Genomic DNA, 8,076 nt, shown 5'->3' with positions numbered 1-8,076 from the left:
TGGGAAATTGGAGATTCAGTTCAGTGCATCACTAAAAGGGAAAAAAATCAGCAAGGCATCCGCACGTGGAAGATGTGAATTGGTGAACAAATAAATGTAAGGAATTGATGTAGGGCAACAATAATTGGAGAGTTCATGCAGGTGCCATTAAATTCTAAGTGAGTGGATTGGGGCAGGATAACCTCAATGGGTGAGTTGGTGAAATTCCCGAATTAGTGCAGAAATGGTAAATGGGAGAATTGGTGCAGGGAAGTGGAGCACTAATTACAGCCTTAGAGATGTACAGCATGGAAACAGATCCCTAAGTCCAACTTATCCGTGCCTAAATTTAAGAATTCTGGCAGCTCTCCACGAAAGTGGAGAATCTTTGCAAGGAACTACTGAATGGAAAAATTGGGAAACTGCTTCTCGAAATGTGAGTTTGCAACAGGGCATCAGATAATGGGTGAATTAGAGCATTTCAGCACTAAATGGATGAGTTATGCTGTGTTGCACGAAATGGGGGATTTGGGGCAGGACGATACATTTTAGGAGATTGAGAGTTAGAGCACCCCTAAATTGGGAGAGGGCACCAGTCAGTATGAGGATTGGTGGAAGGCAACACTGTGGAGAACTTGTTCAGGGCATCAGTAATTGGGGTAAAGGTTGCTTCACGACACTGAACTTGAGAATTGGTGTGGGGTATCAGTAAATGAAAGACCTATTGCGGGGTGTTGATAACTTCGAGAATTGGAGCAAATGGATTCACTGGCAGTGAATCAGTAAATAGGGCAAATGTTGAAAAGGATTAGTGGGAGAGATTCAATACAGTGTACCACGAAATGGGGGAGTTGGTGCAGCTCACCACTAAAGGGAAGATAGTGTAGGATCGGTAATTTGGAGATATGATGCAGGGATCGCAAGATTAGAGAATTCTGGCAGCGGACTATGAAATGGGAGAATTGTTGCAGGGAAACAATTAAATGGAAGGAATTGATTTCAGGGCAACGATAATTGGAGAATTCATGCAGGTGCCATTAAATTGTGCAGGACAATACTCAATGGGAGGATTGGTGCAGTTTCAGGATTTGTACAGGATTGGTAAATGGGAGAAATAGTGCAGAGCAGCGGAGCCATAAACAGAGTCATACAATCATAGAGATGTACAACATGGAAACAGACACTTCACTCCAACTTGTGTATGACTCAATTTTAGAATTCTGGCAGCGCTCCACGAAATTGGAGAATCATTCCAAGGAAATACTAAATGGAAGGATTCAGCAGTGGGAGTAGGGCACGACTAAATTGGGTGAGGGCATCAGTCAATATGAAGATTGGTGTGAGGCAAAACTGAATGGAGGACTTGTTCAGGAAGTCCTGAATTTGGGGAATTGGTGCTCAGCAACACTGAATTGGAGAATTGATGCGGGACATCAGTCAATGAGAGACCTGGTGCACAGTGGAGCTAAATTAGAGAATTGGTGCATGGCAACAGTAAATGGGAGAATTAGAGTAGCGCACCCTTAACTGGTAGAATCGAGCTCAGGCATCAGTAAATGGGAGAATTATTACAGGGTTTATGAGTAAATGGGAGATTTGGTGAAAGCAGTAAATGGGAGATCTGGTGCACTATTACAGTGCAGGAGTGGGGCAGGGTAACCTCAATGGGTGAGTTGGTGAAATTCCCGAATTAGTGCAGGGTTGGTAAATGGGAGAATTGCTGCAGGGAAGTGGAGCCCTACTCTAATTGTCCCATTTATTGATGCCATGCGCACAATCTCTAATTTAGCTCCACTGTGCACCAGTTCTTCTGTTCAGTAGTTCCCTGTAACAATTTTCCCATTTCATAGTCCGCTGCCAGACTTCTCTCATCTTGCGATCCCTGCAGTGACCTGCACCAATTCCCCCATTTCGTGGTGCACTGTATTCAATCTGGACCACTAATCCTTTGCAACATTTGTCCTATTTAGTGTTTCACTGCCCGTGTTCTCCCATTTGCTCCAATTCTCGAAGTTATCAGACCCTGCACCATTTCCCCCAATTCTTGATGTCCTGAACAAGTTCTCCACTCAGTGGTGCCTTACACCAATCCTCATACTGACTGATGCCCTCACCCAATTTAGGGGTGCTAGAATCGAAATCTCTCACAAGGTATTGTCCTGCCCCAATTCTCCCATTTAGTGCAACGCAGCATAACTCACCCACTTCATGCTGAACTGCATTAATTCACCCATTATCTGATGCCCTGTTACAAATTCTCACATTTCGATAAGCCCTTTCCCAAGTTTTCCATTTAGTAAGTTCTTGCAATGATTCTCCAATTTAGTGGAGAGCTGCCAGAATTCTTAAATTTAGGCGTGGACAAGTTGGACACGAAGGGTCTGTTTCCGTGCTGTGCATCTCGAAGGCTCTAATTAGTGCTTTCCTTCCCTGCTCGAAATAGCCCATTTAGCAATCCTGCACGAATTCGGGAATTTCACCAACTCACCCATTGAGGTTATCCTGCCCCAGTCCTTCCCCTTAGAATTTAATGGCACCCCTGCATGAATTCTCCAATTATTGTTGCCCGACATCAATTCCTTCCAGTCGTTCCCTGATGCACCTCTTTCACGTACGGGTGCCCTGCTGAATTGTTTTTCATTTGGTGATACACTGAGCTGAATCTCCAATTTACCGATGCTTTCAACATTCCTTTTCATTGATTCCCTGGCCCCTATTCCCCAATTTAGACATGCTCTGCTCCAATTTTCCAATATATTGACACTCCCACCAATTTTCTAATGTAATGGCACTGTGCACCAGATCTCCCATTTATTGATTCCACTAAATCTCCCATTTACTCATATCCTTGTACTAATTCTCCCATTTACTGGAGCCCGATTCTACCATTTAAAGGTGCGCTACTCTAATTCTCCCGTTTCCTGCTGCCATGGACGTACTATCGAATTTAGCCCCACTGTGCACCAGGTCATCCATTCAGTATTTCTCTCCCATTTATTCATCTTGGCGATCACTGCATCAAATCTCTAAATTCCCGGTGCTCTACATTTTGTGGTGAACTGCACCAACTCCTCCATTTCGTGGTACACTGTATTGAATCTGGAACACTAACCCTTTGCAGCATTTGTCCTATTTACTGATTCACTGCCCGTGTTCTCCCATTTGTTCTAATTCTCGAAGTTATCAGCACGCTGCACCAGGTCTTTCATTTAGTGATACTTCAAACCAATTCTCCAATTCAGTGTTGCTGAGCACCATTTCCTCCAATTACTGAAGTCCTGAACCAGTTCTCCTCACAGTGTTGCCTTACCCCAATCCCCATACTGACTGATGTCCTCGAACAATTTAGCGGTGCACTACTCTAAATCTCTCAAGTGTTTTCCTGCCCCAATTATCCCATTGAGAGTTACACTGCCCCAATTCTCCCATTTAGTGTCACACTGCCCCAATTCTCCCATTTAGTGTCACACTGCCCCAATTCTCCCATTTAGTGTTACACTGCACCAATTCTCCCATTATCTGATGCAGCGTTACATTTTTCACATTTCGATAAGCCCTTCCCCAATCTTCTGGTAAGTAGTTCCTTGCAATGGTTCTCCAATTTAGTGGAGCGCTGCCAGAATTCTTTGAGGCATGGACAAGTTAGACTGAAGGATCTGTTTCTGTGTTATCAATCTCTATGATTGTATGACTCTATTTATGGCTATTTCTCCCATTTTCCAATCCTGCACAAATCCTGGAACTGCACCAACTCTCCCATTGAGTGTTATCCTGCCCCCGTTCTCCCACTTCGAATTTAATGGCACCTGCATGAATTCTCCAATTATTGACGACCAGCATTTTTTTCATGTAGTGATGCACTGAACTGAATCTCCAATTAACTGATGCATGCAACATTTCTTCTTTTTATTGACTCCCTGGCCCCTATTCTCATATTAAGACATGCTCTGCTCCAATTCTCTCATATATTGTCACTCCCAACAATTTTCCAATGTAATGGCGCTCTGCACTGAATCTCCCATTTATTGATTCCCACCAAATCCCCCATTTACTCATACCCCTGTACTAATTCTCCCATTTACTGATGCCCGAGCCCGATTCTACCATTTAGCAGGAGCCTCAGCTTTGGGAAGTGTGACTAGACCATGAAACCAGAAGGATCAGAAAGCTGATTTTGTGAGAGAAACTAAAATCAATGTAGTTGTCAGAGGGAAATCACAGGAAATGACACCTTTTTCTACAGCGAAGAATCTACGACCAGGAGGCAGTGTTTCCTCCCCATGCTGGGTTTCAGGAAATATGGTCAGAACTGAAGTTGAGTTTGCAACGGGACAGGCAGGATACCATTTTACTGACCATGTAGGTGTGAACAACATACAATGGTCTGCCTCGTCACTCTCGGGAACTCACTGTTTAACTAAGAAGCTGACCCACTGGATTAATATCTGTGTGCAGTGTTAATTAGCACAGAGCCAATCAGATCAGGGAGCTCCCTTGGTGCCTTGCAGACTGCTGTGGGAGAAATGGGTTCTGGTTCCCTTCTCACAGATGCTGCCTGACCTGCTGAGGTTAGATTTCAGATCCCCAGGAACAGCAAGGGGTTTCCCTTTATGTATTTTCTTTCTCCTTACTCAATGGGTCATTTGTGATGCTTAAGATCGCACACGTTTTCTATTTCCCCCTTCAGCAGATCTTGTTACAGTAAAAGACCTGTGCACATGAACACCAAGGTAACTCTATCCATGTTCACATTTCACACTCTGTAGTTCGGTCGAGTTTGTCTCTCTTTCGCCTTTTTATACCAAACTCCATCACAGCGGGCTTCAGTCTGTTCATTTCCCTCCATAACCTTCTGCTATTTCCTGGTGACATTATTATTCGCCTGTCTGTACAAACAATCCTGTTGGCCGGAATCATCCACAGTATCTTCTCCAAATCCAAGTTAGACGTCAAAGAAAATATTGATTGTTTTTTCTGTCTCGATAATAAATGACCATCTGTATCATTCATATATAGGGAACAACATGATTAAAATATTCATCCTGACAGTAGAAAAACAAGTTGGATTTTAATTCTGCTGTTTGCAACTTGCAGTAATTTATAATCACTCAGCATTTTTCTGTCCGAGCACATTAATTCTCCATGGTGAGCTTGAGCCATTTATTAGAATAACGTCAGTTTTCATCCAGCCTCTTATGTAATCATTTGTGAAACAGATTGGAGGGCCTTACCTTCATTAATCTTTGATTTTATTTCATCACATCTGTTGAATTTTAACTCCACACTGACTCTCCTTATACAGAGCCACCCTCTCCAGTTGGGTTTGTGTTGTTCTGCTCCAGGTATATTCCAAGTGTAAACAGCACCGGTGGCAAACTGACCCGCCTGTTGTCATCAGGAATAGATTCTTGTTGTACTTTTGAGACTGGTGTCATATTGTCAAACTTTTATGTTGGGTCAGTAGAATTACCCTTTGGGTAGAGAACTGGCTCGAAGGTAGAAGACAGAGGGTGGTGGGGGAGGGTTGCTTTTCAGACTGGAGGCCTGTGACCAGCGGTGTGCCACAAGGATCGGTGCTGGGTCCACTGTTGTTTTGTCATTTATAAAAAAGTTTTGGATGTGAACATCATACGAATGGATAGTAAGTTTGCAGATGACAGTAAATTTGGAGGTTTGGAGGACAGTGAAGATGGTTACCTCAGAGTACAATGGGATCTTGATCAGATGGGCCAGTGGGCTGAGGGGTGGCAGATGGAGATTAATTTAGATAAATGTGAGATGCTGCATTTTGGAAAGGCAAAAGAAAGCAGGACTTATACACTGAATGGACAAGGTACTAGGGATATTGCTAAACAAATGGACCTGGAGTGCAGCTTCATAGATCGTTGAATGTGGACTAACATTTCGATAGGATAGTGAAGAAGGCATTTGTCATTTTTGTCAGTTAGTTGTGTAAAGGAGTTGGGAGGTCATGTTACAGTATTGGTTCGGCCACTTTTGGTATATAATGTGCAATTCTGGACACCCTCCTATCAGAAGGGTGTTGTGAAACTTTAAAGGGTTCAGAAAAGATTTACAAGGATGTTGCCAAGATTGGAGGGTTTGTGCTGGAGGGTAAGACTGTATAGGTTGAGGCTATTATCCCTGGAGCGTTGGTGGCTGAGGGGTAACCTTATAGATGTTCACAAAATCATGAATGACCCTCAATAGGGTAAAAAGACAAGGTGATTTCCCTGTGGTGGGGGAGTCCAGAAGCAGATGGCATATATTAAATTTGAGAGGGGAAACATAAAAGGGACCGAAGGGGAACATATTTCACGCAGAGGGCACTGTGTGCATGCGCTGCCAGAGGAAGTAGTGGAGGCTGGTACAATTACAACATTTAAAAGGTATCTGGGTGGGTGTAGGAATTAAAAAGGGTTCAGAGGAACATGGGGCAAATTCTGAGAAATAGAATGAGATTTACATCGGATATCAGTTCAGCATGGATGTGTTGGACTGAATGATTTGTTTCTGAGCTTATATTGCTCTGAGTGGGTTGAGCTCCGGATTGTAGATTTATGAAGCAGAAAATAAAGTACAGCACAGAGTTAGATCGAGAAATCCTGCTGATCTCATCAGCTTTATCCTGTTTCCCTGATCCTCCTCCTTCAATCAATGCATTTTTCCGATCCTCATTCAGAATTCCTGGAGCTGTAACTGGCCTGGAACAATGTGTTGAAAGTCCTATTGCAGTCCACACGAGGTACCTTTCCCACTGCCCTGCTCCCACGGCCTGCAATGCTGCAGACTGAGCAGACAACCCGAAACACAATGATGAGCTCCTTCCGGCCCACGGCCCTCCTTCTCACTGAATGAAGACAATCACCAGAAACAGAATCCAGCTCTTGTTGGAGCCTTGAATACCTGACTCTGTCTCACTGAGTGAAGATTGGACTCAGAAACAGAAATGAAATCAACTTCCTATCTTCATTGTGTCACTCTTTAAGATCTCCGTGTGTCTGAGTTCAGGTCATTTGATTGGAGACTGTGGATAGAGGGTCCCCAGTGAAATGGAAAGAATGGTGGAGGAGCTCACTGAGGGACATCTCTCAAAGTGAGAATCAGAAAGATGCTATTCAGCATTGGAAGGGTTTAAGGGGAATTGATGGCTCAGAAAAATGCTATACGGATGTTTGTAAAACTTAGGAACTCTGACTGTTTTGAGGCTGGAGTTTATTTTATCCTTGTGTAGATTTGACACATTAATCCTCCCTCCCCACCACTACAGAAGCTGTTGGAACTGTTCAGTGTTTCCAGCGGCTTCTGTAATTATTTCAGGTTCCTGACGGGAGCAGTCTCTCACTTTTCGAACAAAACAAACCCATCCTTGTGCTGCAACCAATATTTCAATAAGAAATGGGAAGCAGCAGAGGGGAAAGCTTCCGAGATGCCGAGCAATGCTGCCCGGTTCCACACTGCAATTCACAGGAACCATCGCCAGGAAAAGCCAGGAGCATTCTGACAGATCCAGTTATATCCCGGTGGCTTTCCTTCAGAAACCGATTTAAAAGCCGCAACATTGCGATGGCCGGGAATCAAACCCGGGCCCACTGCTTGGAAAACAGCTATGCTCACCACTATACCACCATCACCCAGCTAGCACCTCCCTGCCCATTCCCAAACACACTTAACAAGGCCGTGATCATCACCAACTGGATTGGGGCTGAAATCCAAACAAGAAATTACTGGGGAATCTCAGCAGGTCTGACAGAGCCTTAGAGTGAAGTGCTGTCTCCTCATCTCAGTCCCAAATAACCTGCCCCTTACCCTGAGAGGGTGGCAATCAAACCCGAATGAACTGTGGATGCTGTAACATTAACGCTGATTTCTCTGCAGAGATGCTGCCTGACCTGCTGAGCTTTTCCAGCAACTCCTGAGACTGTGTTATTGTGTTTCAGATTCGCAGACCCACAGGATTAATTTCTCAGCATCTCCCCTCTCAAGCCTCTTCACAATCTGAGATATTCCAATGAAACCACCTTTTAATTTTCGCGAATATCGACCCAATTTATTCAGATACTCAGCACTGGAGCACACGGGTCCCAAATACTGAGC

At 44.0% G+C, this 8,076-nt stretch overlaps 1 non-coding gene across 1 annotated transcript; it reads right to left on the bottom strand.

Annotated features, from left to right (window-relative positions):
* Positions 1 to 7,541: 7,541 nt before the first annotated feature.
* On the bottom strand, positions 7,542 to 7,613 carry trnag-ucc (transfer RNA glycine (anticodon UCC)). Its single transcript has one exon. It is a non-coding gene; the product is annotated as a tRNA-Gly (tRNA).
* Between the last annotated feature and the right edge of the window lie 463 nt (positions 7,614 to 8,076).

Source organism: Chiloscyllium punctatum, chromosome 23, assembly GCF_047496795.1.
Source record: "Chiloscyllium punctatum isolate Juve2018m chromosome 23, sChiPun1.3, whole genome shotgun sequence".
Taxonomy (NCBI): Eukaryota; Metazoa; Chordata; class Chondrichthyes; order Orectolobiformes; family Hemiscylliidae; genus Chiloscyllium; species Chiloscyllium punctatum.
Note: the sequence above shows the minus strand (reverse complement) of the source record. Positions and strands in the feature narration are given on the sequence as shown.